Here is an 18,674-nt window from a genome sequence, read left to right on the forward strand (position 1 = left end):
AGAAGTCAGTAAACAACAATTTTGCCTACCTGGACGACTGCAACTATTTCAATACTCAGGAGCAGAAAACAGATGTCAACTCCCATTGTTTGATCACATTACACTAGCGAAGCAGCATACACTCATCTTTGCTGCTCTAGAGATGCAGGAATATTTGTCCTAATTAGCAGGCAAGCACATATTCTAGCAGGAGAACAGTCGTAATTGAGGATGTACACACATTTTTTTTATTTCCTCTATAAATGTGTTAGTCTTCAGCTGTGGTTATGTCTTTGACAAAGAAAATTCACCCCCAACAAGCTGGTGTAATGTTCTCTCTGGCCTGGTATAAATAACTGATCTTGACACATGCTGAGCTGGGACTGGTGTGTGTATATGTAGATAGATAGATAGATAGATAGATAGATAGATAGATAGATAGATAGATAGATAGATAGATAGATAGATAGAGCATAAAATCTGCAAGAAAAACGTGGAGGTGATATTGCATCTTGTACAGGACCGAGGGCATAGCATATGATGATAACAAGCCTTTTGTCCTGTTCATTTTTACTTACCTCACGTGACTTCATTTTACTACATACACGCTATTCTCACGCAGGCGCAGTAACAGCCACAACTGCACTCTTTACCCGCTCTACTCGTGCATGCACGGTAATGATGCAGTATTCCAGTTTTAATTAGGGCCTCCATACCCAGTCCATCAAATTCTTTAAACCTGGTGGCGCTTCTTACACCAGAAATGTACGTCATGGAGTAACACTTCTGGTGTAATAAATACTGTCAGTTTTATAAAAATTGATGGGTGGGCATTGCAAAGCCCTGACCTGCCTCAGCTCTTCCCAAACTCATTCCATTTTAGCAGAGCTGCCCAAAACTGATGTGAAAATTCTAAAAATCACAACATTTCTGAGTAAAGAATTAAGATGTCAGAAAATATTGCAATTTTTCATAGTACTTTACACCAGAAACTGTTATAAACATTTTGATTAATCATGGCCATAGACTTGTAAAATTGATGTAAAAGAATATTATTTGTTTCTAGTTTTAAAATGTGTGCAGCTTTTTTTGCATCAATGCCACAAAGGCCACACTTCCTGTCTTATGCTCTAGTAGTTAAAAGTTGAGACATTATTTGGGTTTAAATCATCATCTCTATCCATGTACATAAATATACACATACATATGTCACTATTCACACCAGGTAGGACTTGTACCACAGGCGCATCTGGTGCATACCAATATTATGAGGTGTATTTTGCACCTAGGAAGAGACGGCACATGCTTGACCATCAATATATTCACTCCTATGTAGCTCACAGGCTTAGCAGTTCTGTCAGTCCTTTTTCATAGATAACCATGAACTTATGCAGAGGTCATTGTGAAAGGAAGTGGAGCAGGGGCAGCTGTGTCCGCCTATTGTGATTGCTGGATTATTTGTTATCAGCCATGAATAGATTTGTCACTTGTCATTGCAATCCTGCCTCTGATGACAAGCAGTGTGCTGAAAACTCTTTTTGAAAGGATAGGAAGTCTGAATCTAAAGAAGGCTCAATGGCCAGTGTGAAAATTCCAAGATTATTAACTTTGTCGTCATATGAAAAAAACAAAAACACTGCTAAAAAGATTTTAAAAATGAATGTAATGCAAATACCTGATTCAAATTATCATTTTCTCACAATGGCTTACTATTAAGCAGTTAAAAATGACTATAGAGGTGCAGAATGAAAAATTTACTAATAGGCTATTAGATCTTTCCTTTACATATATGTATACCACTACCACAACTGCATTTTAACATTATTGTCAGACTGGGGTGCAAGGGATCCACCACTGACTTTTATTCTGGATGTCCACTATTCAGCAATATATAATACTACTTGGCCTTTGTTCACATATTTGTCTAAACTTCTATATAATAATATACTAGTTACCTTGTTAAATTCGTGATGAGATACTGTCCTTTGTCTGTACATGTTGCATTATTGAATTGTGCCAAACCATGCTCATGTGGGGAGTCGTTGGCCAACTACTGTATAGAGACTCACCGGGGAATTTACCTGTTCCTCTGTGTGCCACTCCAGGCCTGGGTAACATCATACTGTCTATGTTCTCTGTTGTGAATTCCGCTCTTGGGCTCCCTCCGGTGGTTGTAAGTGGCACTTTTGTGAGTTCTGCTCTTGGGCTCCCTCTTATGGTTTCTAGTGGTATGGCTGCTCCTTGGAGTTAGCTGTCATCAGCTGCCTCCACTTATCGTCTCTTCTGCTCTGCTATTTAGGCCTGGCTCTTTCTTCAGCCAGTGCCACTTGTAAATGGTTCCTGGTTGGATTCACATCTCTTTGGAGTTCCCTGTTATCCTGACCAGTTCAGCAAAGCTAAGTTTTTGCTTGCTCTTTTCTGTCCATAGATTGTGGACTTATCCATTCTGTGCTTTCTATGTTTGTCCAGCTTATCAGTGTGAATTAATTCTGTCTTGCTGGAAGCTCTGGGAGGCAGATTTGCCCTCCACACCTTTAGTCATGTGTGGAGATTTTTTGTAAACTCTGCGTGGATTTTTGTAGTGTTTTATACTGACCGCACAGTATTCCATCCTGTCCTATCTATTTAGCTAGACTGGCCTTCTGTGCTCATCCTGGTTTCATTCGGTGTATGTCTTTTCCCTCTCCACTCACAGTCATTATTTGTGGGGGGCTAATCTATCCTTTGGGGATTTTCTCTGAGGCAAGATAGCTTTCCTGCTTCTTCCTTTAGGGGTAGTTAGCTCTCAGGCTGTGACGAGATGCCTAGGGAGAGTTAGGAGCATTCCACGGCTACTTCTAGTGTTGTGTTGAGCTTAGGGACTGCGGTCAGTACAGTTACCACTTCCTTCAGAGCTCGTTCCATATTGCTCCTAAATCACCGTATCATAACAGTTCTCCCTATAATTTTTGTAATCAATATTATTTAGTATATTCAGATTTAGGCTGCTATTTGGTTTCCCCAACAATAATTAAATACATTTTGTACAGTAGAACAAAATAAAAAGAAATTCATTTGCTGGAAACACGAATTGAGCTTTCATTGGTGTGGACTACCTCTTCTTCCGGGAAACTATAAGTAACCTTTGGCTAAATCTGAAATCAGCAACATCAAGTAAAGTACAGTATCAGTTCATAAGGCTTGAAATGTTTTTGTTTCTTGAAGCATAAACTTATCTTGATGAAACAGATTTGTCTTTACAATCACAAACTGTTCAAAGTATGTGCAGCCAGGTAAAAGATTTGCAAGCCTGAGATGTCAGCTATACTGAAGATAACAGAAGGTAAGCAATTAGCTCTGAAGAAGTGATGGGTCACAAACAGAAAAGGTGTGAATTAAAGCATGCACTTAGGAGAAAGGCATCCTTAAAGTTTAACTTAATATTACTTCTTGATAATTATGTGGGAATCATAAATTAAACAATACGCCTACAAAAAATGTTGAGGAGTAAGGAAATTCAGTAAATTTCATCTGAACGTGATATTCTATGAATGCATTTGATAAATGTAAATTAGAATAACTTCAAAGCTGACTAAGTGTGAGACAAAAAAGTTAGGAAAAAGTTCTGAGCCGGTAATAATTACCTGGTCTTTACACAGCTATGATTTACTGTGATGTGCGAAGTCACTGCCTACCTCTTACTCCCAAAAACTCAGTCAAAGTTAGTTTATATAAATATTGACTCACACGATTGCACATCTCGGTGTTGTTTCCCCCACACAGATGAAATTGCTAATGCCTTCTTTAACCTACTGCTGCTTTTTCCCTACTGCGCAAAAAACTGCCTCAGATAACAAATGTCCCCTGCTCTGTTCTAAATTGTAAAGTTTCATTGCCAGGTAAATTAATTCTCTTTCTAGAAGAAGCTCTCTCTGGGATTTTGCTTTTTCCCTCTATTGGACTAAGAACATACAGATAGGTAGATGATCTGCACGGTGCCAATCTCTACTGGCTCAGAGTGATCATGGATAGCTTCTGTCATTAATTTAGCAGCTTCCGGTGATGTCACGTCGACAAAGCAGCTTCTTGTCTTGCATTGTGCTCTGAATATGGGATATCACTGCCAATGTCATGATAATTTACAGCTGGCTCCCCGCTGCCTAAGTACAAGGAGCCAGCTGTCAGTCAGCATGATGTTGGCAGGGATACCCATTGATAGAACAGAATGGAAGTGGAGGAGCTGCTCTACTGATGTGAAGTCAACTGAAGTAGCAGAATCGCAGGTGGCAGCAGTCCATGCACAGGTGAACAGATCGGAGGAGCGCCTCAAGGAAACAGGGTAAGATGAGTAATAGATTTTTTATTTAATGTCAGTAATTATGAGGTACCATTAAAATGCTAATGCTGTGTTTGGGAGATATGACATTGTGAGTTGGGGGTGTGCTCTGGGGAAATTCACACAGCCTGAGGACCATCACACTGCGTGGGAGTCTGTGGGGTCATACTACTGTGTTGGGACTATCATATTGTGTGGTGATTGTGGGAGTCATAATACTGTGTGGGGGATGTGAGTGCAGTGTACTAAATGGGTCACTGTGAGGACCATCATACTGTGAAAAGGGGATTGGATTCATGATACTGTGTATGGAAGGCTTCGGGGATGTGTGGGAATGTGGGGTTATAATACTGTGTGTGGTAGCATCTGGGGCCATCACACTGTGTGACGTGGAACTATGGGGGCATCATACTGTGTGGGTGGGGACTTTAGGGTCATTATGTTTTGGTAGTATAATTATGTGCTTAAGGGCTGTGGCAGACATTACACTGTGCTGAAGGTAGGAACATACTGCGTTGGAGCACTGTAAGCACATCATAGTTTTAGTGTTGCTGTACCCGCAAGAGGAATTGACATGTTGTCGATATCAAACCCTGCACCACAGATCAGTTTGCGCTATGTAAAAAAAGTACAGTGGACACGAGATTTCTATAAATCCCATCCACTATGCAGGAATTCTAAAGTGCTGAGTCTGTTGCGCATTGAAAATACACAGCGTCAAAACCTCATGGTGGGAACTTAGCCTAAAAGTTGAGAAGTATTAGTTAATCTTCTCGTCTTAATATTTTTGTTTGGATGGTGTGCGGGGGGAGAAGAGCATGGTGCTATTAGGTCTTTTGTTATGAGACTCCTTGATTTCTATGTAAACCCTTGGGCTCTACTGCTTATTTCATTTATTTAAAGGTACCTAAGACACCACTTCAAAGGTTTACAAAACAATAAAATTCTGAACCTTTTACTGATTACTTCAATCACAGAAACCATCTGAGCCAAGATCCAAATTCTGTAAAGTAAAAGATGTATAATATATCCTGTGCATAATATTAAACTATGACATTACTGGCATAAAGTTCACTGCCATCTCTTCAATTATGCCAACGATAAGTGACAATGGAACTTTAGTTATCAAACCTAGATCATGCTAATATTCGTATTTTCCTTTTAGAAGGTATTTTCTTTATCCAGAATATATCATTGCAATTTAATATTATTGTAAGGCTCCAGACTGCATGATCTTTGCCATGATTCTACAGGTGCAAGGCAAATTATTGAGAACAATTGTAAAATAGTTTACATTGCAGTTTCCTTTGAGTCTTCAACTTAAGAATCTCAGAGCCAATGTAACTTCATCTTCCAAAACTGATTATAATAAGGGCCCCTTAGGCTACAGCCTAGGGCCCAAGTCTTCCAGAAGGGGATGTCATGGCTGGATTGCCCCTATTATAATCAGAAGTGCAGCAAAGCAGAGCCCCACAAATTACTTCTTTGTATCCTGAGTATGCAAAAATAATTGAATATAGCATTGGCGTGAGGAAGGCCACATAACAATGTCATTGCACCACTTATATCATTCAGTGGTGTCAAAGCCAATGGCATCAGGGCTGGGACACGGTATTATTATGACCTTAGCAGATGTAGCCAATGGTGCCCCATCAATTAATCTACTCCCAAATAAAGGAATGAGCCAGAAACTAAGGCAAAAACTCCCCTAATGCCCCCTTCCTCCCAATCTGATGATTACTTCTACAAGAACTGCTACCTTTTTCACCAAAAAATACTAACAAAAGAAAAAATTGTGTATTTGACGGATGAGAGTCAATGGGGATTGTATTTTCAAAGCTGTAGAATCATTCATTGCTTGTTGACCATATACACAAAACGAAAAACAAATATCAATATTCATCCCTGACATTCTATATTTTAAATGTCAAGACTAGAGATGAGCGGTGTTCGAGTCGAACTGTTCGCCAATTTCAAATTCAAGCTGTTTTGGGCGGTGTTCGAGTCGTTTGACGAACCCAAACAATTTGCTTAAAATTCGGCTGTTCGAGTTTCTGTTCGATAACTGTTCGTTCACCAAAAGCCTCACTTGATTTGCACATTAAAACTGTTTATCATTGTTAATAGACTGTTTCAGTGTATAGTGGGAGGGGGATAGATCTGTGCTGAAATAACGCCGATCTCCAATTTTTTTCTTCCCCGCATTTACAGTGAGGCGGTGCAGTCTCTCAGCCTATCAGCAGTGCGCACACACACAGCAATGTGCATGTGATGCACACAAGCAAGGGCATGTGTCATTGGCTGTGTATGTCACATGTCCTCCTTGCCCTATAAGAACCAGCCATTTGCCCCGTCGCCACCATTTTCTCACTGCTGCAGCTTAGTGTTAGACGGCACCGCTGCTGCTGTGGGCGCTATACAAACTAAGAGTGTTTTTTTGGAACGAATTGTCAGAGAGATAGGTTTAGGGAGTCGGGAGGAGTCGGGACTAGTTGTAATATCAGCCTTTTTCAGGGTAGGTTACAGTAGTTCATAGCACTGTTTGCCAGGCAGGTCTATGCCAGTGCTGTGCAAGTGTTTGTCACAGCATTTGGTGTAATCTAGCTCAGACAATCATTTTGGGCTAGTAGCATTGTCTGATAGTCATCTGAGTTAGCCCGCCTGTGAAGCTAGCTACACCGCCTGTGTATCTCAATTTTTACTGCATCTAACCCAGTTAATAGTTTTGGGCCTAGGAGCAGTGTCTGCACGTCAGCAGAGTAGCCCGCCTGTGAAACAAACTATACCGCCTGTGTATCTCTATTTTCACTGCATCTAATCCAGTTATTAGTTTTGGGCCTAGGAGCAGTGTCTGCACGTCAGCAGAGTAGCCCGCCTGTGAAACAAACTATACCTCCTGTGTATCTCAATTTTCACTGCATCTAATCCAGTTATTAGTTTTGGGCCAAGGAGCAGTGTCTGCACGTCAGCAGAATAGCCCGCCTGTGAAACAAACTATACCGCCTGTGTATCTCTATTTTCACTGCATCTAATCCAGTTATTAGTTTTGGGCCTAGGAGCAGTGTCTGCACGTCGGCAGAGTAGCCCGCCTGTGAAACTAACTACACCGCCTGTGTATCTCTATTTTCACTGCATCTAATCCAGTTATTAGTTTAGGGCCTAGGAGCAGTATCTGCATGTCAGCAGAGTAGCCCGCCTGTGAAACTAACTACACCACCTGTGTTATCTTTATTTTCACTGCATCTAATCCAGTTAATAGTTTAGGGCCTAGGAGCAGTGTCTGCACGTCAGCAGAGTAGCCCGCCTGTGAATCAAACTATACCACCTGTGTATCTCAATTTTCACTGCATCTAATCCAGTTATTAGTTTAGGACCTAGGAGCAGTGTCTGCACGTCAGCAGAAAAGTGATCTTCTTCAAGTGACACATTGCATGCATGAGGTCGGGAGCTCAGCACAGAATGATTGCCAGAGGACTTGGCTAGCCTCAGACTAGATTCACAAGATGAGCTTTTGGTGTGGTTTGATGCTGCATATTTTTGCTGCTTTGAAAATGCAGCGTCTTACAGTTCCAGCAAAGTGGATGGGATTTATAAAAATCTCATGAACACTATGCTTTTTTTAATGCAGCATAAACTCACCTGTGGTGCGTGTGTCAAGTCCACAGAATGTCAATTTCTCTTGCAGATATGCTGAGTTTTTTGTCAGGAATTTCCCCCTTAATATACTTTAGGTGCGGAAATTCCACAGGTAAAAAAAAATATGCATTTTACATGCTTTTCCTTGGCTGAAATTCATCAAAAATTCATGTAATCTGCACCTACGTAAATCAATAAAGTTTTAATAAAGTCAAATACCAGGAAGTATCAAAAACAAAGCAGCTTTATTTAAAGCATGACACACCGACAACAGACAAAAAAAGCGTAAAAAAATGCAATAAAACCGCATGTAAAAACACACACATGCAAAAACGCAATGAAAAAAGCAAGTAATTAATTTAAATAATAGGTGCAGAAATGGTGCTGCAATTCTGCAACATAAAAGCTCAACCACATCTCATTATGGGAATGTAGCCTAAACATGCCTCTGAAAGGTGGCTTGCTGAATAATCTGCTGTGAGATGCCCACTAATATCTTTGAGACTATATGTACTTGTTTTTTTTTTAATACTGACCCCTACATATTTTAGTTGTCCTCTGAAATCTATAGTCCATATTTTGATTTTTTTATCTACTTTTCTCCTTCTTTTGCAGCATCTTTTAAACTTCTATACTATGATTTCATGTCCTTATTCCATTTCCAATCAATTATTTTGACCATGTTCTGTACAATTAATATTTTCTCTAACTCATTCATGTCTTGAAATTGTAATATACCGTACTTGTTTTTATTATTTAAGCTTCATTTTGGACATAACACATTAAGGAGTTTAGCTAATGAACTGTTCTACAATCTGCTCCTGGCCATGTGTTTGCTATAAAATTGAACTTTTCCATAACTTGGCTTAGTTAATGTTTGCTTTGATTCTTCATACCATCTGGTGATGTCTCACTCTAAAGATGTTATTTTAGTTTATTCAACAATACATCAGTACAGAAAAGGTTAATTTTATTTACAACATTTGCTCAGTCTCTCTCATAGAATTTCATTTCAGCTTCAAAGAAATGTATCATGTTGTTCAGATTCACTTCCTTGCTTCTTATTTCTTACCTTGGCATTCCAACCGTAACTATCAGCAGTCTACAATTTTAGCAAAATAAAACCTTTCGGTTTCTTCTTAATTCTACTTTGTCTTTTGGTTTCTCATCTAAATCAGTCTTGGAGCATAAACCCATGAACTTGTGATGTTTATAGGCAGTGAATTATATCAACATGAGGCCGTTCGCCACACTATTGACACACATTTTCCAAATTGTCTCAGAGTCAGGAGCTATTTTTCAACATGACAATGCTAGAAACAGGTTGATCGTGCTACTTTTAGCAACATGCATGGCCTAAACATGCTGCCATGGCTTGCAGCACCTCAGACTAATATCTCTTTTTTAGTGCATGTGGAAATTCATTGGTCAGCAATTGCAAAGGATGATGCCAGCAGCAGATCTTGATGATTTGCCCAAGGGCATATTGCGTGGCAGAACAATCCTAAGACAATGATTTATAACTTTATTGATAGCAACTAAGGTGTGTAAGTGAATATATTTCTGTGAGTGGTGCTCATACTCAATACTGAATAAATTGAGACCTTTCACAAATTTAGTTTCCATGTTTTCAACATTTGCATATCATTACATTGTCTTTCAATTTTGTGATTTCTATTATGTCACAACTTTTTCTTTCTGGCTTTTTAATTTCAATGTTGAGGAGTATACATCAATGAACCTTTTAGGCTATGTGCACACGTTACGGATTAGGCTTAGGAATTTCTGGTGCGGATTCTGCCTCTCTTGGCAGAAAACGCACCTGCGGATTTGTCGCGTTTTTTGTGCGGTTCCGCAGCGTTTTTTATACGTTTTTGCTGCGGTTTTCTTGTCGATTTGCTGCGTTTTTTACCCCTGCGGTTTTCTATAATGGAATGGGTACAAAAACGCTGCAGATTCACAAAAAAGAAGTGACATGCTACTTCTTTTAAACCGCAGCGTTTCCGTAGCGGATTTTCCGCACCATTAGCACAGCATTTTTTTTTCTCATTGATTTACATTGTACTGTAAATCAATTCCGGATCTGCAGCATTTCTGCACCTCAAAAAACGCTGCAGATCCGCAGAGAATCCGCAACGTGTGCACATACCCTTAAAGGTGGTAGTTTTGAATTTTTTAACTAGGGCAGTTTCAGCAGGTTGGAATGAGATTCATGCAGTGGAGAAAATCCAAGCCATGTAGAATAAGTGAGCTGGTGCTTCTTCATTTATAATTTACTATGTTTAGACCCTACAAATTGTAAATAATCTAGTGATGGGATAGACATTCATCCTTAATTTTCCAAGTTGTCAACACTGTAGATCATTTATAGTATCTCTAGGCAGAACCAATTCTAAAGATGTTGGAATATTGCTGGGATGCTAAAACTTTAGTGCATTTTTTTTTTACAACAAAGTAGTAACCCTGACGAACTGCAAACAATTTTGGAGGATCAAATTTTAAATAATATGCACTTGGACCAAGGGTTTTTGTTAAAGATATTGCAAATAATGAACAAAGAAATAGTGTAAAATACTAAACAAATTATTTTATCTAAAAAACAAAGGCACAACTTAAATGCGAATTCTGTCTTTTTAAAGACCGTTTTTTCCAAGGTAAAGTGACAAGATTGATGAGCTAAATTAAATTAAATTTATTGATACATAACTGTTAAATCCTATAACAGAAGTACTTGCCAGATGAGATTTGGAATGAACTGAAATACCTTTGTTTTACAATAAAATGGCTTGTCTAATACACATACTGTACTACTGTGATATCCATTTGGTAGACATGGGGGTTTTCAATTCACATTCCCACTATGACAACTATTTAATTTAAAAGGATTCTTAACACATGGACTTAATACATCAAACTATTAATATGCACATATAGCTCTTTTTAACACCAGTTTAACAATACCTTTACCTAGACAGTCTGTTCCTGTTATTGAGAAATCAGTGATTGAAGTGATATGCAATGAGGCTGTAGATCTGAAGCCTCTGTTACTCCAGCTCTTTCCCCTGGCCAGCACCACCTTCTCCTTTTGCTCTGATGGCTCATTTGCCTGAAGTCACATTGGGTGGGGAATAGAGCTGGAGTAGCATAGGCTTCATTTGTGTACCAACGCTGAACAGTCTGACAATGTAAAGTTATTGCTGGGCTGATGTATAAAAGAGGTACGGGGGCATATAGTTTGGGGGTAAAATCCTGCTCACAGATTTCCTTTAATCCAGAATCATCTAACTAATTTAACCCCTTCATGGCCCAGCCTATTCTGACCAGAGTCCCTTTATGAGATAATAACTTGAAAATGCTTCAACGTTTCCAATTCTGAGATTGTTTTTCGGTGACATATTGGGCTTCTTGTTAGTGGTAAATTGAGGTCGATAAATTTTGCAGTTATTTATGAAAAAATAGGAAATTTGGCCAAAATTTTGAAAATTTCGCAATTTTAAAATTTTACATTTTTATTCTGTTAAGCCAGAAAGTTATGTGACATAAAACAGTTAATAAATAAAATTTCCAACATGTCTACTTTACATCAGCACAATTTGGGGAAAAAAAAAATTTTGGTAGGAAGTTCTAAGGGTTCAAAGTTTATCAGCAATTTCTCATTTGTCCAGCAAAATTTACAAAACCATTTTGTTTAGCGACCACATCACATTTGAAGTCCCTTTGAGGGGCTTATATGACAGAAAACACCCAAAATTGACACCATTCCAAAAACTGCACCCCTCAAGCTACTCAACTACATTCAAGAAGATTATTAACCCTTCAGGTGCTTCACGGGAACTAAAAGCAACATGGAAGAAAAAATTGACATTTTTCCAGCAAAAATGTTTTTTAGCCTCAATTTTTTCATATTCACATGGGCAACAGGATAAAATGGATCCTAAAACCTGTTAGGCAATTTCTCCTAAGTACACCAATGCCTCATATATGGTCATAAACCACTGTTTGGGTGATTGGCAGGGCTCAGAAGGGAAGGAGTGCCATTTGAATTTTTGAATGGAAAATTAGCTCCAATCGTTAGCGGACACCATGTCGCGGGTTGAGAGCCCCTGTGTGCCGAAACATTGGAGCTCCCACACAAGTGACCCCATTTTGGAAACTAGACCCCCAATGATCTTATCTAGATATGTGTTGAGAATTTTAAACCCCCAGGTGTTTCACTAAAGTTCATATTTTTTCCACAAACATGATCTTTTAGTCCCCAATTTTTTATTTTCTCAAGGGTAACAGGAGAATTTTTATCCCAAAAGTTGTTTTTCAATTTATCCTGAGTACACGGATACCCCATCTGTGGGAGAAAACTACTGTATGGACACACATCAAAGATCAGAAGGGAAGTAGTGACGTTTTGGAATGCAGACTTTGATGGAATGGTCTGCGGGCGTCATGTCACGTTTGGAGAGCCCTTGATGTACCTAAACAGTGGAAACCCCCCACAAGTGACCCAGTTTTGGAAACTACACCCCCAAGGAACTTATCTAGATGTGTGGTGAGAACTTTGAACCCCCAGGTGTTTCACTAAAGTTTATAGCGCTCGGGCGTGAAAAAAAATCATATTTTTTTCTATAAACATGATCTCATAGTCCCCAATTTTTTTCCCAAGGGTAACAGGAGAAATTGGACATTAAAAGTTGTCCAATTTGTCCTGAGTATGCTGATACCCCATATGTGGGAGAAAACTACTGTATGGGCACACATCGTGGCTTGGAAGGGAAGTAGTGATGTTTTGGAATGCAGACTTTGATGGAATGGTCTGGGGCATCATGTCGCATTTGGAGAGCCCCTGATGTGCCTAAACAGTGGAAACCTCCCAATTCTATCTCCAACCCTAACCTCAACACACCCCTAACCCCAACCCTAACCACAAAGCTAATCCTAACACACCCCTAACCCTAGTCCCAACCCTAACCACAAACCTAACCCTAACACACCCTTAAGCCTAATCCCAACTCTAACCTTAATCCCAACCCTAACCATGCAGGCACGTCACTTTTCAGCTTCCAGGGACTGGATGAATCTGGAGCGCGAGGCAGCCATGCTTTACTCGGCCCCTCCTCATCTTATTGAAGATATATCATCACATGGATGCTAGCTCCAATCAGATCTGGGGGGTGATGACAAAGAGGTCACCAGAAGTGACCGTAGCCATGGGCTCAAGTACAAGTCTCCTTGTTCCTGCAGGTCGGGTGACATTTCAGTTAACCTGTTCACCTGACCTGCAGGAACGCAATCCCGCCATGACGCCACATAGGCGTCACAGGTCAGATTGGCACCGACTTTCATGACGCCAGTGTGGCATCAAAGGTCAAAAAGGGGTTAATTTTCATTCAGGACATGATTTTCATATTTCTGGTCATTCTTCATACGCAGATTCAATACTTTTATATTTGCCAATCACAGAACTGGAATAAAAAATTTTGCCCAATTTATTTTTTTTTAATTCACCCTAGGATTATTAGACATTAAAAGGTCTTGTATTGTACACTACCATGACAAAAGTATTGGGACACACGCTTTAATCACTGAATTTAGGATTTTCATTCAGTCCATATTGCCTCATGTGTATCAAATCCAGCATCTAGGCATACAGACTTCTTTACAAACACTTATGAAAGATTTGGGTCTTTCTACAGTATTCACTGAATTTGAGAATGGTATTCTAATTACCATTGTAACAAGTCAGTTCATGAAATCTCTTACCCTCTAATTATTGTAAGCTTAATGTGAGTGGTATTACTGAAAAATGTGAGCATTTGGGAATAACAGCAACTCAGTCAAAAATTACAGACTACATAAAGTTAGAGTGGGATCACTGACTGTTGACAGGTGCAGTGCATAAATGTTGCCAACATTCTGCCGATCTTCCCATAGTAGAATTAGTTTGGTGGGGTTTTTTTCTGCATCGCTAAAATCTGAAGGATCTGTGGACCAGATGAGAATGTGGTTGTCTTGAGGAATTAGGCGGATGACTTTGAAACTAGTTGTCAATAAACCACTTTGAATTATATTCTGGTCAGTGGATCCTTAACTGGGTATTTCAGTAGTACAGATAAAACCCACCAACCCAATTCTACTACAGTTTTATCCTTGATGTCATATGTCTAGAGTTAAGAGTTAAATAAATACTGTTGATTGTAAGCTTGCGAGTAGGGCCCCCACTCATAATGTAACTGTTTAAACTGTTCTACCTTGTATTGAATTTACTGTCTGTATATATCCTCGCTTAATTGTAAAGTGCTGCGAAATATGTTGGCGCTGTATAAATAAAATTATTATTATCATTTATTATTATTATTATTATTTATTATTAATAATGCCAAAGTGTTGCACATAGTATAAGTAGATACAGTTCACAAATTCTTCTCATCAGATAATGATATCATCATATGTGAAACAGCTGTCATGCCATACAACTGGAAAGGAGCTTGCTCCAACCCATTCTGTTTTGTGTCCTTTTATATGAATAAAGAAGCATTATAGGAGAAACGGGTGAGTGATGCAATTTTCCCATCTCATTATCTGATGCCAATAAGGCTTTTGGAAAAAGGGAAAGAAAAAATGAAAGCAGAAAAATAAAAATTAATTGTGGTGGGCAGTGGTTAAAATCAGCACAAAAAACGTGCATGGGTTTCCATGGACGACCAGCAGTCTGTAAGCCTTACAACTAGCACTATGAAGAGTGTAGCGTGAAACAGTGTAAAGCGCTCCTCTACTGGACTCTAGAGCTTTCATAATGTGGAGAAACAAATCACACTTCTCCATCTGATGGACGAGTTTGAATTTCGCAAATAAGAGGATAACACTATTTGTCTCAATGGATTGTCCAACTGTATCTGTAAAGTTTAGTGGTGGAAAGATAATGATATGGAATTATTTTCATGGGTCAACCTAAGTGCTTTAGTTCCAGTAAAGGGACATTTTAATGCATTATCATAGCAAGAAATTTTGGACAATAGTAGCTTCCAACTTTGTGAGTAAATTTCAACCACTCTCCAACCACTAAGATCGACTCACCTTGTTTGCTGTGGGTTCCAGCGATGAGCCCACAACTTTTCCAGAACATATCAGCTGACTTAATCAGCTGACATGTGCCCCTAAGAGCAGCGGGTGGAATCGCGATCCAACCGTGGCTGTTAACATGATAGATACCGCTGTCAATCTCTGACAACAGCATTTAACATGATCGCGCCAGAAGTGCGTCACTAGCCCTGCCCATTGGTGAATGTGTGACATGAAAGCAGGTTGCCGATGGGTTGGCATGACAACCCAGGATCTGCAGGACACCCCTGTTGTTGTCATTGCCGGATAGCTATGAGTGCCGTCCAGCCATCGGCGCTCATAACAAGTGAGCATTTCTGCTACACAAAGCAGGGCTGCAGCCGTGCTGTGTGTAGCACAGGTGATTGGATGATCACAAATTCTAGTCTCCCATGGAGACTATTGAAGCAAGCATAAAGTAAACAAAAATGTTTTTAAAAATGGCAAAAAAATATAAAAGTTTACATCACCCCCCATTCAAAATAAATAATAAAAAATAATAAAAAATACACATATTTGGTATTGCCAAGTTCAGAATTCCCCAATCTATCAATATATAAAAATAATTAATCTGATGGGTAAACTGCATAATGAGAAAAAAAATAAAACACAAGGATTATGCTTTTTTGGTAACCACAACATTGCATTAAAAGGCAATAAAGGGCAATCAAAACACTGTATCTACCCCAAAATAGTATCATTAACCCCTTTACCCCCAAGGGTGGTTTGCACGTTAACCCCTTTCTGCCATTAGACGTACTATTGCGTCCATGTGGGGTGGGCTTTACTTCCCAAGGACGCAATAGTACGTCATATGCGATCGGCAGTGCTCACGGGGGGAGCGCCGCCGATCGCGGCCGGGTGTCAGCTGCTTATCGCAGCTGACATCCGGCACTATGTGCCAGGAGCGGTCACGGACCGCCCCCGGCACATTAACCAGTTTCCAAAATTACTATCAAAGAATACTATCAAAGAATTTTTACCATTGTCATGAAGTACAATATGTCACAAGAAAACAGTGTCAGAATCACTGGGATCCATTGAAGCGTTCCAGAGTTATAACCTCATAAAGGGACAGAGGTCAGAATTGTAAAAATTGGCCCGGTCATTAACGTGCAAACCACCCTTGGGGGTAAAGGGGTTAATGACCGGGCCAATTTTTACAATTCTGACCTCTGTCCCTTTATGAGGTTATAACTCTGGAACGCTTCAATGGATCCCAGTGATTCTGACACTGTTTTCTTGTGACATATTGTACTTCATGACAATGGTAAAAATTCTTTGATAGTACCTGCGTTTATTTGTGAAAAAACGGAAATTTGACGAAAATTATGAAAATTTCGCAATTTTCCAACTTTGAATTTTTATGCAATTAAATCACAGAGATACAGTATGTCACACAAAACACTTAATAAGTAACATTTCCCACATGTCTACTTTACATCAGCACAATTTTGGAACCAAATTTTTTTTTTGTTAGGGTGTTATAAGGGTTAAAAGTTGACCAGCAATTTCTCATTTTTACAACACCATTTTTTTTTAGGGACCACATCTCATTTGAAGTCATTTTGAGGGGTCTATATGATAGAAAATACCCAAGTGTGACACCTTTCTAAAAACTACACCCCTCAAGGTGCTCAAAACCATATTCAAGAAGTTTATTAACCCTTCTAGTGCTTCACAGGAATTTTTTGAATGTTTAAATAAAAATGAACATTTAACTTTTTTTCACAAAAATTTTAATTCAGCTCCAATTTGTTTTATTTTACCAAGGGTAACAGGAGAAAATGGACCCCAAACATTGTTGTACAATTTGTCCTGAGTACGCCGATACCCCATATGTGGGGGTAAACCACTGTTTGGGCGCATGGAAGAGCTCAGAAGCGAAGGAGCGCCATTTGACTTTTCAATGCAAAATTGACTGGAATTGAGATGGGACGCCATGTTGCGTTTGGAGAGCCACTGATGTGCCTAAACATTGAAACCCCCCACAAGTGACACCATTTTGGAAAGTAGACCCCCTAAGGAACTTATCTAGAGGTGTGGTGAGCACTTTGACCCACCAAGTGCTTCACAGAAGTTTATAATGCAGAGCCGTAAAAATAAAACAAAAATTTTTTCCCACAAAAATTATTTTTTTAGCCCCCAGTTTTGTATTTTCCCAAGGGTAACAGGAGAAATTGGACCCCAAAATTTGTTGCCAAATTTGTCCTGAGTGCGATGATACACCATATGTGGGGGGAACCACTGTTTGGGCGCATGGGAGGGCTCGGAAGCGAAGGAGCGCCATTTGATTTTTCAATGCAAAATTGACTGGAATTGAGATGGGACGCCATGTTGCATTTGGAGAGCCACTGATGTGCCTAAACAATGAAACCCCCCACAAGTGACACCATTTTGGAAAGTAGACCCCTAAGGAACTTATCTAGAGGTGTGGTGAGCAGTTTGACCCACCAAGTGCTTCACAGAAGTTTATAATGTAGAAAAGTAAAAATAAAAAATCATATTTTTTCACAAAAATTATATTTTCGCACCCAATTTTTTATTTTCCCAAGAGTAAGTGAAGAAATTGGACCCCAAAAGTTGTTGTACAATTTGTCCTGAGTACGCCGATACCCCATATGTGGGGGTAAACCACTGTTTGGGCGGATGGGAGAGCTCGGAAGGGAAGGAGTGCCATTTGAATGTAGATTTAGATGGAATGGTCTTGCAGGTGTCACATTGCGTTTGCAGAGCCCCTAATGTACCTAAACAGTAGAAACCCCCCACAAGTGACACCATTTTGGAAACTAGACCCCCTAAGGAACTCATCTAGATATGTTGTGAGCGCTTTGAACCCCCCAAGTGTTTCACTACAGTTTGTAACGCAGAGCCGTGAAAATTAAAAAAAAAAACTTTCCCCAACAAATTATTTTTTAGCCCCCAGTTTTGTATTTTCCCGAGGGTAACAGGAGAAATTGGACCGCAAAATTTGTTGTTCAATTTGTCCTGAGTGTGCTGATACCCCATATGTGGGGGGGAACCACTGTTTGGGTGCATGGGAAGGCTCAGAAGGGAAGGATCTCCATTTGGAATGCAGACTTAGATGAAATGGTCTGGAGGTGTCACATTGCATTTGCAGAGCCCCTAATGTACCTAAACAGTAGAAACCCCCCACAAGTGACACCATTTTGGAAACTAGACCCCCTAAGGAACTCATCTAGATATGTGAGAGCTTTTAGCCCCCAAGTGTTTCACTACAGTTTGTAACGCAGTGCCGTGAAAATTAAAAAAAAAAATCTTTCCCCCAAAAATTATTTTTTAGCCCCCAGTTTTGTATTTTCCCGAGGGTAAGAGGAGAAATTCGACCCCAAAAGTTATTGTGCAATTTGTCCTGAGTACGCTGATACCCCATATGCAGGGGGGAACCACAATTTGGGCGCATGGGAGGGCTCGGAAGGGAAGGAGTGCCATTTGGAATGCAGACTTAGATGGAATGGTCTGCAGGCGTCACATTGCGTTTGCAGAACCCTTAATGTACCTAAACAGTAGAAACCCCCCACAAGTGACCCCATATTGGAAACTAGACCCCCCAGGGAACTTATCTTGATGTGTTGTGAGAACTTTGAACCCCCAAGTGTTTCACTACAGTTTATAACGCAGAGCCTTGAAA

At 39.7% G+C, this 18,674-nt stretch overlaps 1 protein-coding gene across 1 annotated transcript in view; it reads right to left on the minus strand.

Annotated features, from left to right (window-relative positions):
- Window positions 1–18,674, minus strand: part of UNC13C (unc-13 homolog C) — a 1,145,854-nt gene that overhangs the window by 670,222 nt on the left and 456,958 nt on the right. The gene's annotated exons all lie outside the window — the stretch shown is intronic.

Source organism: Ranitomeya imitator, chromosome 4 (assembly GCF_032444005.1).
Source record: "Ranitomeya imitator isolate aRanImi1 chromosome 4, aRanImi1.pri, whole genome shotgun sequence".
In the NCBI taxonomy this organism is placed as follows: Eukaryota; Metazoa; Chordata; class Amphibia; order Anura; family Dendrobatidae; genus Ranitomeya; species Ranitomeya imitator.